The following is a 14232-nucleotide window of genomic DNA, read 5'->3' as shown; positions in this document are numbered from 1 at the left end:
GTTAAGTTACTCTCAGTAAAAAGGCACTTCTGAATTGCCTCGCTGCGCATGCCACACACTAACCTATCACGTATAGTGTCACTCATTGATCTCCCAAATTCACAGTGTTCAGATAACTGTTTCAATACAGCCATAAACTGTGAGATTGATTCCCCCTCCTCTTGATTTCTCTTATGAAACCTGAATCTCTCTGTGATTATCAGTGGTTTGGGAGAATGTCCTTTTAAGGTAGCCACAATTTCATCATATGATTTATCACCAGGTTTTTCAGGCGTTACTAGTCTGCGCAGTAGATTGAATGTTTCCCCCCCATAACAGTCAAAAATGTTGGCACAACGACTTCTGCTTTAATTCCATTTGCCAACACAAAGTACTCAAAACGTTCTGTGTAAGAACTCCATTGTTCCACAGATTCATCAAATGTCCCTATATTTCCAACCAATGCAGACATTTTCGGTTTATTTTTCTTTCTCACATTTTTCAGACGGTCCCTTACTTTCAGACCCTTTTTTTCTTCTTTTAACTCATGATGACTTCACTTTCTCCTGCAGCGAAACTCTTCCTATCAATCAAGGTTCTCGTTCCTGTGATATCAAATGCTAGCTAGCATCACTCGACTGGCTTGCTCCACGTTTTGTTTGGGTCTTTCTACAGCAAAAAAAAATTACGAATTTAACTCAAACTTTCTGCCGAAGATAATGAGCACAAACGTGAGAACGTTTCTTCCTCGTCCCCAGTTTTGTTGTATAGCACACTGTATTACTTATACAACTATTGCAAGGACAGGACATGAGACAGGAGTAGAAATTAACGTGGGCATTGTTTAATGCGTTTCACAGGAAGAACATTCCAAGCATTTCAATGTAGGTAAGCAAGGGGGGGTTACAGGTGCCCTAAAGGGACAAAACTAGAATATCAATACACAAAAAAAATTCTACTTAAATTCTGTTTCCCCTGATGAACGGAAGTGGGAACTCCACTCAGGCGTCTTTTTATGCATGCTCTGTTAGGTTTTAAGGCTGTAAATCCCATTGTCAAATCAGACAAAGCCATTACCATCAAGTGCTCAACACTAGCCACTTGATGTTACACTCAGAAGTATATCCAGTCAACACAATGTTTTATCCTACTGGTAATTAGTATTTGACTATATCAGATTATGTGGAAAGCAGGCACATTTTTCTTTGTTGGAGCTAGCTTGATTTGTGATCCAATTTAACCATAAGTGTTTTTGCAAGGTGGGAAGGAAGGGAACACACAATGACAATTGCCACGGCAACAGTGGGTCCTCCTGGCTACTGACAAACTGCACTGAGTCCAGTAAATAGAAACTATTAGAACCACAGTCCTCTGTCGATCAGTGTCTTCTACTCCTGCTAAAACAATTTAGTAGAATACATCGAAAAACAGACATAGCTCAGATTGATTGTGCTGAGATAAAAGCACTAGAGTATCCAATGATATAACTTTCTATAAACCAGAGGTATAGAACAGGGCTTTATTCCAGGGGAAACACCTGGCCTTAGATCATGAAAGTCTTTTTGACAAGTTATGCATTTCTCCAGTCAAATATCATTTCTTTCATTTTTACATTTAGCAGACACTCTTATCCACAGCTTCTGCATACATTTTCATACTGGTCCCCCGTGGAAATCAAACCCACAACTCTGGCATTTTAAGTGCCATGCTCTACCGACTGAGCCACACACAATATGGCTTTGTGATTTATGATTTGTGCTTGGCAGTGGTTTCATTGTGGGGTGTTTGACATGAAAAATAAGACTGTGTGGTGAGTGAAAGATGTTTTCAATATCCCTCGCAGTCAGAATAGTCCTTCACTCACTTTTTTGCAAAGTGTGGTCCCAAACTGAACAAATACACATTCAGAAGAAATCAACTCACGTATGTCTAGACTGGAGGAAGTACGAAGCATAATCATGAATTAGTATCTGAAAGAATAGAAGCTAAATGACTGAAGGTTATGAAAATATATAATTTGCTCGGAGTTTGAAGGTATGATGGATCTGGATCGATCTCACGTTGATCAACTAGGACCTCATCAGAGACTGTGATTCTACAGTATGTAACACACCATTGGACCATTGGTAATCTGTCCATCACTAGAGTTGCAGTAATGGACAAACAGGTTTAACAACCAAGTTCTGTTCTGTGATGTTTCAGAGGGACCAGAGGAGCCACATCAGCATGGTAGGAGATCAAACATGCCTGTATTTCTAGCCATGTCCCTGTTTGTACAGTGAACTTCATCTCCCTCCATGGCTCAAAAAGCGTCTCAGACTCTAAAATCTAGGTCCGTCCCTGTCCGTATAATGCTATTCATCATGCTCTGTACAGGCCCATGCCTGGAGGAGTCACCATCAGCATCAGCCCAGTGGAACTCTGGTATCGCTCTCTCTCCACCTCTCCCCCGGCTCTAGCAGTTAAGAGTGTTGGGCCAGTAACTGAAAGTTCACTGGTTTGAATCCCTGAGCTGACTAGGTGAAAATTCTGTTGACGTGCCCTTGAGCAAGGCACTTTACCTTAGTTGCTCTGGATAAGAGTGTCTATTCTAATTGACTTAAATGTATTGGAATGAATATTGTCTTAGAGGCAGAACTGAGCAACTTCTGCTAGATTGGCCAGGTGCAAAGTGACACTTTTGTAAAAATACATGAAAACAAAAATGTGCTTTTAGGTCTACATTTAAGATTAGGGTTAACAATGGGATTAAGGTTAGAGTTAAGGTTAGGTTAAAAATCTGATTTTATGACCTGGCGCCTGTCCCAGCAAGTGACCACTCTGCAGAGCTGCATCCAGAACAAGACTCATTATTTTTTTTTAAACGCTAACCTGTGGCTCACAGCTTAAAAGAGAAAAGGAGGGAGCGGCTGGGAAAGGAGGGAGTGTTGGTCATAAAACCCTCCCGAAAGAGCAATTGGCAGTAGACACGTTAGGACACTACTAGTAAACCCATTTCCCAGCAGAGAGACAGTGCTCTAAATATCTATGGAATGTTTGGAGGAAACAATATCATACAGATAGTTGGAAAACATCACTGATGCCATCACTCATTTATTATAGTTAAATGGCAACCGGTATCCTAAACAAAACGTGTTAAACTGTAAAGGATGTGCTGAATAATTACCTTACTTTGACAGGCTGGCCTTTTAAAATATATATAGTACCAGTCAAAAGTTTAGACACTACTCATCCCAAGGTTTTTCTTTATTTTGAAAATGTTCTACATTGTAGAAGACATCAACACTATGTGAAGACATCAAAACTATGAAATAACACATAGGGAATCATGTAGGAACAAATTTGAGATTCTTCAAAGTGGCCATGCTTTGCCTTGATGACAGCTTTGCACACTCTTGGCATTCTCTCAACCAGCCTCATACGGTAGTCACCTGGAATGCATTTCAACTAACAGGTGTACCTTCTTAAAAATGTGTAGAATTTCTTTCCTTCTTAATGTGTTTGAGCCAATCAGTTGTGTTGTGACAAGGGGTGGTATACAGATGATAGCCCTATTTGGTAAAAGACCAAGTCCATATTATGTTAAGAACAGCTCAAATAAGCAAAGAGAAATGACAGTCCATCATTACTTTAAGACATGAAGGTCAGTCAATACGTAACATTTCAAGAACTTTGAAAGTTTCTTCAAGTGCAGTCGCAAACTGTATCAAGCGCTGTGATGAAACTGGCTCTCATGAGGACCGCTACAGGAAAGGAAGACCCAGAGTTACCAGTGCTGCAGAGGATAAGTACATTAAAGTTACCAGCCTCAGAAATTGCAGCCCAAATAAATGCTTCACAGAGTTCAAGTAACAGACACATCTCAAAATCAACTGTTCAGAGGAGGCTGCGTGAATCAGGCCTTCATGGTCAAATTTCTGCAAAGAAACCACTACTAAAGGACACCAAGAAAAAGAAGAGACTTGGTTTGGGATGAGTTGGACCGCAGAGTGAAGGAAAAGCAGCCAACAAGTGCTCAGCATACGTGCGAACTCCTTCAAGTCTGTTGGAAAAGCATTCCTCATGAAGCTGGTTGAGAGAATGCCAAGAGTGTACAAGGCTGTCATCAAGGCAAAGGGTGGTTACTTCAAAGATTTCTAAGGCATTTTTTGGTTACCACATGATTCCAAATGTGTTATTTCATAGTTTTGATGTATTAACTATTATTCTACAATGTAGAAAATAGTCAAATAAATAAAAACCCTTAAATGAGTAGGTGTGTAAACTTTTGACTGGTACTGTATATTTTTTGGGAGAAACATATCAGAAGGAGATTTGGTGAACTAAGCAAAGCAGACAAAACTGAGAAGCAAACAAAAATACACACTTTATGAAGAAATGAAGGCAATAAGGGCGTTTGATAGCATGAGTGGCTCTCATCTCTGGATTACAGTGAAGAGCCCTATAGTATAGGGGCTAAACTCCATTCAGGTTGAGCTGAGAGATTGAGATCCGTCTCCCCTGAGCTTCTAAATGTTAGATGCATTATTAGAAAGCTTAAAAAGCCATTAAAATCTAGACTATATTTATAAAGGTCAAGTTGAGACGGTTATCAGAGCCATAGGAAATTAATGGGATCTGCAACTTAGCAGGTTACTCCTCCACATGACAATCAGGGAAAGACATTGTTCAGTTTCCACCCAATATTTATAAGGTTAGCTTCAGCATGGTGCTTGATAACTGTTAGGGACCAATACATCCTTTTTGTAATCAGGCCACACTGTTCAAACATGGTCATGGAAAACAACAGGAAACTATTTCCATTTAAACTAAAGTTTATTTCAAAACAATAGTCTTTGAGGAATGACCAAAATTATATCCACACTTAACAGACTGAGAAATACATAACTGAAGGTCAGGTATGAGAAATAAAGAGGAAGTAAATAAGCAGGAAATAAGGAAAGTTTGTGTGCCCCTTCATACTACGGCCAATCAGCTTCTGAAATGAATTGAATTAGGCAAATATGAGGTTTGTAAATCCTGAAACCAATTATATCTACGCTTAGTGCCAACCTATTGATTCTGAAAGTAAACAAGAAAATAGATACTTGTGCAATAGTCCAACTTGTCATGGCACAGTGTGTGTGTGTGCACGTGTGTGTGTGTGAGCAGGTGTGCGTGCATGCGCGTGCGCATTGAGTGTGAGGATACACAGTAAATGTATTTTAAAGTCAAGAAGCAGAGGACGAAAGAAGGGGACTACTTTGTGTGTCAGGCACATAGCCTACCGTAATCCTAAACGGAGAGATGAAACCCCAATGTGGCAAGTCCATCTGTTAAGCCAGTTATGGAAAACTTGCTTTGACAGCTGCAGGATATTGTGATTCTGTAAAGGGTTTCCATCCGATTGAAACATGCCATTGTGTAATGAGGCTCACGTCTGTCTGTCATACTTAGGTCTGTCTGGGAACCAGCATGTGTGGTATTTGTCTGTCAAAAGTCTGTCAGTAACCAAGCTGAGCCATATGGTCCACAGTTTTGGGGCCAAAATGACAGCAGCAGCAACCCAGCATGTTTGTGGACTTCTGTGATATGTTCAACGTTAGGCTTACTGTACACCTTACAGACATTGTGACACTATGCTAACATGATTAGCATAATTATGAACCCATGGGACTCCATTAAAAAACATAAGATTTACACACAGATAAGTCTGCTTTTACCTGGTACATGTAGTATGTTTATTCGAAAGACTCTTGTCTGCAGTCCCTGTGCACTGTAAATAAACCAGAGGAGAGGTTGGGAGTGACGCACACAGCTTATTGGCTAAAGGAGAAATTATCTCCTGCTGTCTGAATCATTAGGCTGTATTCTAACTGTGCTGTGGGACTGGAACAGAAGGCCATTGCCTATGGTAAAAGGCTAAAGGTTACCTACCGGAGTGACCCTCTTTATTCACGATTATATAACAAGCTAGGCAGCCAATGAACACTCCACTCCCTCACTCATTCTGTTTGAAGAGAAAAAGACTGCGAATGCTTTCCATTTGGAATAAACAACTAATGCTCTATGGAGTGGTTGAATGATACTATTATCTGTCATCTAAATTACTAGCATGCTCCCTATTGAAACCAGGTGATGCCTAAAAGAAAGTTGGTGCCGGGGATTAATAACCTCTCTCCGTCTCAAATCATCATTTATTTATTAGAGCACTCACCTACCAACAGAAAAAGTCATACACGTTCTGGCCGACTGACAGAGAGGAAGTTCATGAAAATAGTGACTCATCTGTGTTCCATCAAAATAAACACTGAGGAGTTTTATTACAAAAGTTTATTCTTCAACAACACTGTTGGGAGATTTACTGTACAACACATTCATGCTGTGAGCTTCCACTGCCTTCAGGTCAGCCTTCAGAGGTGGCACCCAAAGAGTGAGAGGGGAAGGTTGGAGGAGGTTCCTAGGGTGAAGGCATGGTAACGACATGTTGGGGACTAACTGAAACTGAAAAACGATTGCGCCAAAGCATCCAAACCAAAAGGGAATGTATGGCTTTGAGATACAACTCTTTCTCAGACATTGGTCATATCTGAACAAACTTTTAAAAACGCAATACTATGTTGAGTTGTAAAAGTAGCAACATTTGTGTATGTTTGGAGGTATGACATTTGCTGCAACAAACTTTGGTTTGTTGAAACGGCATATTTCATTTTATTCTTCCTCATTGTCCAATATCTCCCCAGATGAGTTATGTAGGTTACAATTGACTTGATCTGTATATTACATTGTGGCTCAACGCCAGAAGAGGTCCCTTGCCTCTGTCTCTAGACAACTGGGTCCGTATCCATCTCCGGGTAGGAGTGCTGATCTGAGATCATTTTAGCATTTTAGTTCATAACGAATAAGATTGTATAGACAGATCCTAGCTCAGCACTCCTTCTCTGAGACGCTTTGTGGATACGGCCCAACTCAGAGTTCAGCCTCTCTCAGATGTTCTCAACATGCAGCGGCTGGGGAACACACCACGGGGACAGATGCCTGTGGTTCTGATCACTAATGAACAGGTGAAGCATTTAATTAATCATCGCTTTAACCTTTACGTACATGCATGTAGAGCTGGGCGATATGCAGAATAAATCCAGATCATGATAAATTGCCAGAATTTGTGCGATGATGTTAAATAGAATGATACGTTTATGACATTACCTTAAACTTTACCACATCTTTTTTAAACCAGGGGTCTCCAACAGGTCGATCACGAGAATCCCAACTATGAGTAGCTCTTCAAACAATTCTGAAGTATGCTATATACAACTTCCCCCAAAACATTCTCAATTAAATGTTAACCGCAAAGCTGGCTTACCTGGCAGAAGTATATCATAAGTAAGTATATACTGTCATTTGTATGATATACTTTGTCATGAATTGAGAAGCAGCAGTACAGAACCATTTTTAGACCGGCACATTAGCCCGGCACATTCCTCAGTCACCAGATGCGCAATTAAAGAGGAATTACAATCAAACATCTAAATTTCTTCCACACCTAAAAAAAAAAAAGTCTTATGTGATTTAAACTCAGAACATCCAATGTTGTTTCTCTATGAACAATAGGAATTTTAAAAGTGAAAAATAAAGCAATGTAATTTAGGAAAATCTAAAACAGAATTTTTGTGAAAAAAAATCTGATTAAGGGCCCCACTTAGAGTAGTTTATTAACCATTATTGTACCAGGTATATTGACAAAAAACATAAGGAACTACTTTCTCTTGTACACTAAGGACCCAAGGAAGAGCTGCAGGTGAGAGGAGAAAATCATGTGTCTATTTGAAACCAATCATTTATTGTGTAACTGGTGACATAATATTTTTTTTTTTTTAAACGTAGCTCTCATGCTAGAAAAGGTTGAGGATCCCTGCTTAAACTATTACTACTAGTTTGATGGTTGTAGCCATCAAATGTTCCATTAACAATCACCCATATTAGCAAACTCATTTCAAACTTCACATTTCTCTAGTATAGGCTACTTATCCTAATGGACGAAATGCCTGCGATAAGTGATCGATTTGGTCGGTGTCGATCATTTTTGGTTGATTGTCCCAACTCTACGTGTATGTAATTCAACAAGGACTAAAGGAGGTCCTACAGGACTATTCACAGGGAAAGTACAATGTATTACTGTACCATTCCTAGAATCACATCTGTTTTTAAAACGTCTGATAAATAATTAGGCTGCATATTGTGTAACTGGTATCTGACTATACAGTATAAAATTAGGTAGTTGACGGTTCTCCTTTCAAATCTACCTCAGGGGTGTAATTAAAGTAAATGATGAAAGTTATGTTATTACCGCAGGTGGTTTTCCTCTTAAATCTCCACAGGTTGTGTTCTAATTCTGGACTTTCAACCACCAACACATAATGTGCCATACATGTTGATCACAGAGCTGTATATTCCAGGTGTCATGGAAACTGCCGGGCCCAGGGGATTATATACGCAACACATCTATTATCACAAACAAAACATGAAGGGTAACCCCCTCCTTTGGAGTCTGGGTGAAATTCTGGCCACGTCAATTGAAAACTAGCAATAAAATGTTGTGATGTACAAGGTTTATAAACATAAAAAAAACAGCTGTATGTGACTATGCATACACATGTGTACTGAAGTATATGGTGGCTTACATGTTCAGGCTTTATCATTATACTGTGCTGGAAGGATAGGCCAGCAGAGCTACTGGAATGAAGAATATAAAGACATTATAATTGCTTTGTTCAAGCTCACTGAAGAGACAGACTCATATCCCACTTTTTTGCTGAAGAATATTCATCTATGTACACTTTAAAATCCCAGAAATATAAGCCTTAATTATGCTGGAAGTACAATGCATATATCCTCTTCTTAATTGGCTGAATTACATTCCTGTAAAAGGAAACACAAACAAAGAAAGATATACAAATTCAATTTTACGATTTTTCATGGACAAACATTATGTTGCATTGTTTGCACTGTAAGCAAGTAAAGTCCCACTCACAAAGGGAACGATTTGAGACTATTTGGATTATTATATAATTAGAATGGGTCTTCATGGATTGTACACATGGCATTTACCTTTGTATCCAAAATAATGCACTACAGACTTTTCTGAATGTATCATCAAAAATACAATACAAAATAAAATCTTCAGGATGAATGAAAAGGAAAGTAAATAATTTTAGTGATCAAAACACCTTTGTTTATAAAATTGGTCGTGGACGATCAACTGATGAAAATACTTTGTTACATCATTATCTATATATTACTAAAGTGCTAGTGCTTCAATTATGAAGAGGTCACAGTCTGAGATAAATAGCTTTTTTTAAGGAGCATGAAAAAAAACAAACATTGGTTTAAAATCTGTTCCAGAAGGGTATAGCACTGTAACGGCTCTGCCTACACTGGGTGTACAAAACATTATTGACACCTGCTCTTTCCATGACAGACTGACCAGGTGAATCCAGGTGAAAGCGATGATCCCTTATTGATGTCACTTGTTAAATCCACTTCAAAAATCTTCATGGGAAAAATTGAGTCCAAGGACAGGAGGGAAGGAGGGAGTGACTGACATTTTGGTTTTGTAAGGAGGAAGACAGGATGGATGTAATGACTTATGGCTTAATGCTACTGGACACTGCGTAACACACTCAACCTTGCCCCAAACACCCCACTCAGAGACAACTTAATGGTAATTCTGATATTTACATTTCAACATGTACATTATAAAAACAGGATAATCTGCTGGGCTATCTATTAAAGCCTCATGCAGTCATTTTCATTAAATTTTTTAAAATCATCACTCAGTGTCTAATAAATCACTGAGTGTTTATTTCATGGTTGTAAATCAAAATATATTTGTCTATCATTTATTTCCCTGAGCCTTCTTTTGCCATTGAAATGCTCAGACTGATCGTGTGGATGTACTGACACATCTGATTGGATCATCTAGACCAGGGTTTCCCAACCCTCTCACATTTTTGTTTTAACTCTAAACTGGCACACCTGATTCAATTAGTCAACTAATCCTCCTGCCTTTGCCTAATTGAATCAGATGTGGTAGTTTAGGGTTAAAACTCAAATGTGAAACATCCGAGGAGAGGGTTGGGAAACTCTGGTCTAGACTCTAGGGTAGGGGTGTCAAACTCATTCCATGGAGGGCATAGTGTCTGCTGGTTTTTCTTCAAAAAGCTTACACTTAAAGGGCATTTTCATAATTTTCACAATTTCGACCTGATAGTCTGGAAATATCATACAAAAAAAATGGTAAATGTTTTTGACTGCACTGCCCCTTTAATTTCGACCTGATAGTCTGGAAATATCATACAAAAAAATGGTAAATGTTTTTGACTGCACTGCCCCTTTAAGATTGGACATTTCATCAGGAAGTTCAACCAACAGGGTCATTTTGTTTAAGTTGCTGGGAGACGTCGCTTGAATGTGTGTTTAACATGAATGTATGGGGAAAATGCAGTTGGTATTCTTTACATCCTGCTGTATATGACTATGTATGTTCTCTTTGCATTGTTTTCTGAAAGGAAATATTCCCAGTGTTTTGGACAGAATGTGCCATTGAGCCTCTATTTGGTGACTCATTGAAAATGAAATGCTGGCTTTGGTGGCGATTGCCTTTTAAACGAGCTAGTCATCATTGGTAGTCTACTGAAGGATTCAGCAAGTGGAATGGTTTGCTTTGGAATGGCACAGGAAAAGAAAGTCAATGTTCACATTTCAGGTGCAGGTAATTATACATTTCAAGGGATACCTTGGATTGTTCATGAATACAAAATGCCGGAAAATTGTAGTACACTCTAGCAAATGTTTTCGGACCACTGTTCGTAATGCATAAGAAATGGGATGTTGCTGTGGACTAGACTGAACACGTGGTGTTGAGAGGGGCCCTTCATGAAGTATAGGACATGATCTCAAGCATGCGCCCACATACTGTACGTAGTATGCACGTACTGTAGTAGACAACACACATCAGTAGGAGGCAAAATACTGTGACCAAGATTAAATTGCTTCAGCAACCATAATCTTTAAAAACACGTCCATCTTATTGCATGGTCCATCTTTGTCAACATCTGAGAGAGGAGTCATGAGAGAGAAGGGATCATTTATAAAGTGTAGTAGCTAATAATGCACTTCAGGGGCTGAATTATTTCATCACATACCATATTATACCGTGGGTGTGCTAAAATACTTTATCACTTTCGGCTTTTGAAGATTATGCAAAGCATCAAAGGAAAGTTATGGGATCTAGGCTGATAGTGACTGAGTATAGGGCACCAATGACAGAGAGAGATAAGAGACCTGAAGTTGAATAAAATGAGAACATTTTCAAGTTAATACTTCATTCTAAATGAAGGGGTTATGAGCCCTCTGTGCCTGTGTGAAATTGCACCTCCTTAGATCAATAAAGCTTATTGAAATGTTTACATTGGTGACAGATAACACTAAGCATTACCGGAACATCCGTTAACTATAGTGGATCAGAAAGATTGAGTGTTTTTCTTCCTTTTCTAAGCAAAGGAAATATGAAACGACATGTCTTAAAACAAAAGTTAATATCAAATGGCTTTGGCAACATTATTCACCTTAAAGTATTCCACAGTCCATAATCGATCCCGCTACTAAGAATTCAGTCCAAACATGTTGTTGGTTTGGCTCAGTGGGAGAGGCTGCCTTAGAATGACTCCCTCTAGGGCTGGTTCTGGCCCAGTCCCTGTCTCAGATTGCACAGGGTAGTGTCTGTCTGACTGTCTGTGGTTGTCAGAAGCAGGACTCTGTGTCCTCTTTCTGCAACGACTGCTTTTCCTTTTCAATATGGTTTCCGTTGTGCAGGGCAGCATACCTGAAATTATACAAACACAGAATGTAACATTTAATTTCAAACTGACATTGAGTAATCATTCAATTAACTTTAATATCCGAGTTGCATCAATACTTTTTGATGATGAACTCCTAAAACAAACATTTCACAGAATGAACAGAACAATAGATTTTACACAGGACTCACCGTTTCGTTGAACTTGTAGCCTACCCTTAAAATGAGAGAGGTATTGTTAAGTAACTTAAAACCACATGAAGCGAGCAGCACTCCTGCCTGATTCAAGCAGTCTGGTTAATGTGAAGCTCTGGGATTACAGTAAATTGGGGTTGGCTCTGCGGAGGTGAGCCTGACTTTCTCTTTTCTGGGGTTGTTGTTGGCTGCAATAAAGGAGTGGAACTTCAGTGAAACCTTAACTGGTTCCCTCTAAGGGTCAGGATAAATCAGGATTAGTGATAAACCTACAATGTTGTCAGCATGTTTTAAATGACAATATTCAGATCCACTATACAAATTATACCCCACAAATCATACTATCCAACATAGAAAAGTGGGATAGGAGGCTGTGCCAAGTCTACAATACTCCTACTTGAGATGACTATCCCTTTCACCATCTGGCATCATAAGAACTTGAAGATACACCAAAAAGGCAGAAATGTTTCCTTTAATGGATGGCTGAAATCATGTCCTGTTGATGATACAGAACGGTGAGTGAAAACCATCCGGCTGCACATTTTAGACGCAAGTCATGATTTTAACTTTGACAAGTTTAGGGCCACAGATGTTTTCTTAATACTTATTTTTCCTGACACAGTAAAACATTACTTCGCCAACTCTCAAATGAGTAAGCGATATGATCAACAGTTTCATATTTCTTCAACTTCTGTGACGCTTTGCACTGATCATCTCCCCACAAAGGACATACAATCAGATGTTGGAATGAGCGCCCTATAAAGTACAAAACGGTCACATTGACTGTAACGTGATCATTCATTCACTCCAAATCTAAAACACACTTTCAAGGGAAATTGAGACATATGAATATGGCAAAACTCATTGCATAAAATAATCACGCTAACTAAATTACATTTCCCACGTGCCAGAAAGCCAATCATCAAACAGGTGAGAAAGAAACACCATTTGGAAACCATATCATGAGTGATTTCTCTGGAGTAAATCGCTTACGTTGAAGTGTATCAAACAATTCACTGTCATATTGACTCATTGTCTCTGTTTGAGAGGTGGAAGCCATCCTAAAACCATTAGGATCTGTTTTCATAAACAACCAAACCAAAGGCAATTCCTGCTTAGAAATTGGCTGTGAACTGTACTTTAAAAAAAACCCTCAAAACTGTCTAATGTTCCGGGATTTAAGGAAATGTGCTAGAGCTTTCCAATGGAGCAGAACCCAAAATTGCTACCACATTGCAGTGTTTAACCCTAAATGTCCTGCCTGTGGTGGTGCAACTGATATAGTGGTACCAATTACCCATAGACAGAACCACAGACTGAAAGGAAGATGGTGACACTGCTCCTAATGGATAAAATGCCCTGGAAACACATGACATAGGTATAGTACATTATGATGCAGTAATTGCAGTGATGGAGGGGCAGATGAGTCCATCTCCTCTCTTTCTCTGTATCCCTATAGCAGCTCCTGAGCTCTGTACTAAGGGATAGCAGCAACACAGACAGTAGGCCAGAGCACCCTCTTGACTGGCATGGCCACCACCCATTCTCTGCTGCCCTCTCTCTGATTCTCATCCTGACTTGATTAACGCTTAACCGCTGACATTTTAATGTAATCCATCCAAACCTTTTAGAGAGCTTGTTTTACGGTTCATATAAAGAGTTTTGCTAGTCGCTGGGCTTTAAACCCCCTAGAGTCTAGTGACGGTATGTTAATCTAAGTAACCTAATAAATAAAAAAATCCCATCAGAATCTGTCAGTTTAAAACCCTCTAGTCTAAGCCCTGTCAAAGCCGGGGTAGGGGTTCTACTAAGATAACATATGGAATTGATTTGAGATGGTCATACCAAGGATCATTTAATTATTTTATTAAACATTTTAAGACCACTTCAGGTCTCAAAAAATATATAAAAGAAATATTTGATGAAACATTGAATTTGGCATTACTGCTATTAGCCCATAACTCACTGAATAACAGATTCACTAAATGGAACAGATTGTCCCCCCCAAAAAAATCAAAAGAACGTTTGTTCTGAAGTGTCTGTTCTATATCTGAGAGATATAAGAAAGATCAGGAAACTATTTTTTTCTTTCTCCATATATACTTCCATACATTTTTTTTTTACTGGTACCTACGACCTTGAGACAAGTCTTGTTAGAGCAAAACAACCGACATGTTACTGTACGTGTTCGTAACAGATTCACCTTTCCACAGAGTGGTCAT

The 14232-nt window shown here is 39.1% G+C and overlaps 1 long non-coding RNA gene across 1 annotated transcript; it reads right to left on the bottom strand.

Moving 5' to 3' along the window:
* Positions 1-8551: 8551 nt before the first annotated feature.
* LOC149978249 (uncharacterized) lies at positions 8552-13975 on the bottom strand. Its single transcript, XR_016486239.1, has 2 exons — positions 12008-13975; positions 8552-11842 (listed from the first exon to the last, which is right to left on the bottom strand). It is a non-coding gene; the product is annotated as an uncharacterized LOC149978249 (long non-coding RNA).
* Between the last annotated feature and the right edge of the window lie 257 nt (positions 13976-14232).

The sequence above is a fragment of the Oncorhynchus mykiss genome, chromosome 14 (assembly GCF_057628025.1).
Source record: "Oncorhynchus mykiss isolate SJ-2025 chromosome 14, ASM5762802v1, whole genome shotgun sequence".
Classification (NCBI taxonomy): domain Eukaryota; kingdom Metazoa; phylum Chordata; class Actinopteri; order Salmoniformes; family Salmonidae; genus Oncorhynchus; species Oncorhynchus mykiss.
The sequence above is the reverse complement of the archived record's forward strand: the minus strand, read 5'-3'. Positions and strand labels throughout refer to the sequence as shown.